The 2,562-nt window shown below is 45.2% G+C and overlaps 1 protein-coding gene across 3 annotated transcripts in view; it reads left to right on the top strand.

Annotated features, from left to right (window-relative positions):
• Window positions 1-6: 6 nt before the first annotated feature.
• Window positions 7-2,562, top strand: part of PCDH11X (protocadherin 11 X-linked) — a 424,395-nt gene continuing 421,839 nt past the window's right edge. For all 3 annotated transcript variants that reach the window (XM_031058828.1, XM_014307944.2, XM_031058829.1), the window contains exon 1: window positions 7-445. The gene's annotated coding sequence lies outside the window, so the exon portion shown is untranslated. The remainder of the gene's footprint in view (window positions 446-2,562) is intronic.

The raw sequence follows: 2,562 nt of genomic DNA, 5'->3' as shown, positions 1-2,562 counted from the left end.
CCAGGGAAGGGCTGCCGGGCTGCGCTGCGGAGCCGCACCGAGTTCAGAGTCTCTCCGCGCAACTTGGGTTACGCGGCCGGACCTCTGCGGACTGGTGCGGGGCTTCCAGAGCGCGATTGCCTTTCCATCGTCTCGCGGCTGCAAAAGCAGATAATTGACTAAATCCAACAGAAATAAAACAAACTCAGCCTACCTAAAAGTTAGGATACCTTTTTTCCCCCCCTCCCCGTTTCTTTTACAATTTTATTCCCTATGTGGAAGTCGTGTGTGATTCGCGCTCGGCACACTGCATGGGAAGAAGCGGCTGGTGCTTTGGATCGAGGATTTGCTGTTGCAAAGCGGTCTAACTTCCATGCAGTGAGGCAGCCTTCACTACTCTGAACGCCTTGATAATGTGCTGAGGAGCCCATGTAGATTGGCATCTTGTGCAGAGAAGGCACTTAAGGTAAGAAGGGGGCTTGGGGAAAAGGGGGATTTTCTTTGATATCTTTTCTGTGATATCTTTTGTCCAGCATCCCTCCCCCCCCCCGCATTGGAAGCAGAGCCTCAGCGGTTCATCCAGAACAGTATGGATAGGCTGGAACCGATCAAGTAAAATGAAAGTCTGCTCCCGTGAAAAGTGCACGGAGCTCACAAGTGATTGCAAAAGCTGTATTTATTTTTAGTCTGGTAGCACAGCACGGCGAGGATGTGTGCTCACGGCGCGGACGCTGAGCAACTCGCCTAGCTCAGGAATGAGGAGATCCGCGGGCTCAGTCTCCGATGGGCAGTTTGCATTGGCTGCTGCATTTTGTTGAATGTGTACCCCCCGCTACCTCCCTAGAGCATCCCATCAGCCTGTTTGATTTGTTGTTTTTTGCAGATATAGTGCCTACTATCAATGAGAGGGGGTGAGGGATGCGAAAAAAAAAAAACCCAGAAAACCCCATATGGAACATTTTATTGATGTGATCATAATCCTGTAATGGAGATTGCATTAAATGAGGATTGCATCAAAATGCCAGGCTGCTGTGGAGAGCAGAGAAAGCAAAAACTATGCTGGATTGTAAATGAAGTTCTTTGATTGAAGGATTGTCTTGAACCATGAAGGGATGTCTGTAAGCTTAAAGTTGCTGTGTATGTGGAGTACTGGAATGGGATGCAAACCAGATGAAGCTGAAATGTGTTTTAATTGACTCAGGCTCTGGATACAGTTAGAATTGGTTAGAGGCATTGCAGTGATGCCCAGTGAATTCTTGGTTTCAGCTATGGAGACCACAGAAAGGCAAGGAGAGAGCAGAACACAGAAAGACAAGGAGAGAACGTGATCGTGTGGGGAAGGGGAGGATGGTTTGTGACTTTTGCCATCGTGGTACAGATCTTGCAGCCTGCTGGCTACAGGCAGAAGCCTTGCAGGCGATGTGGAAGGCAGAGGATTTATCTCTTTACTCTCCTTTTGCAGCCTGGGTGTAGTTGGCTGTAAAGTAGCTGCGAGGTGCATGGCAAGAGGCAAGCAGGGACCTATTTGCCCTTCTCGGACACTGAAGGAAGCTGAGGTTGGGAGAGATGCAGCCGGCTCAGCTGATCCTGCCTTTTTGAGCTTGAGTTGATAATACATTTTGAGTAATTGTTGCTGCTTATCTCAATCGGCAGAGGAGGGGAGAAGATGTTCAAGTTTATTGAACCGAAGCAGAGCTGAGGACAGTAGATTCTATCAACTCACCCTTGCATTCTTTTTGTGCTCAGTTGTATTCTGGCATAGAGAACTGAGCCACAAAGAGCACCTTCTTCAAGCCTTACTGAAAGGAAGCCTAAAGACAACAAAAAAGATTAAGTGAAAGATAAATTGTAACTTTTTGCTTGTCTGCAGTGGAAGTAGCATTGATCTGCCAGATTGCACAGGTCAAAAGAGGTAAGATAAGGAACAAAGTTGTTTATTTATTTATTTACTAACATTCCCACACACACAAACAAAGTTGGCGTGTGGAGAAACATCCCAGAGCAAGGATGGACCATGGCTGAGCACCACCTAAGAAACTGACATAAACAGCAGAGAAATTCGTGTGAGAATCCTCAACAGTCCCTATCTGTAACTGCAAAAGAGTTGGCTAAATGCTAATTTGCAAACCAACCCTGAATAGCTGATGTTCTCAGAAGGAATTTGTTTCCCCATTTGTGTACAGAATCTCGGGTAACATCTCCAGAACTCAGTCTCTCTCTTGATGTGTTTTTGGCATAAAGTTGAGACGGAAACACTTATTTAAATAAAATGAAGAAAAGCAGCATAAGCATGTTGAATTCCTCTTAAGCATTTTATTTTGGCAAAGGCAACTTTTCGTGAATTGTAAGAGATAGGTTTAGAATATTCATGGCTTAACTCCAGGGAGCTTAGTGTTAGCTCAGTAGGCAGAAGGTTCTTTCTCTAAAGAGGTATCTGGAAAAGACATGTTTAAATTTCAAGCCATATTCAGTAGAGACTGTTGGTTTCCACATTTTAAAATCATATTTTTATGCCTCTTAGGGGAATGATGCTTAATCTGGGCAATAAAGCAAGTATTCCTAGCTTGCCTTTTTAATGGAAAG

Source organism: Geospiza fortis, unplaced genomic scaffold, assembly GCF_000277835.1.
Source record: "Geospiza fortis unplaced genomic scaffold, GeoFor_1.0 scaffold29, whole genome shotgun sequence".
Classification (NCBI taxonomy): Eukaryota; Metazoa; Chordata; class Aves; order Passeriformes; family Thraupidae; genus Geospiza; species Geospiza fortis.
The sequence above is the reverse complement of the archived record's forward strand: the minus strand, read 5'-3'. Positions and strand labels throughout refer to the sequence as shown.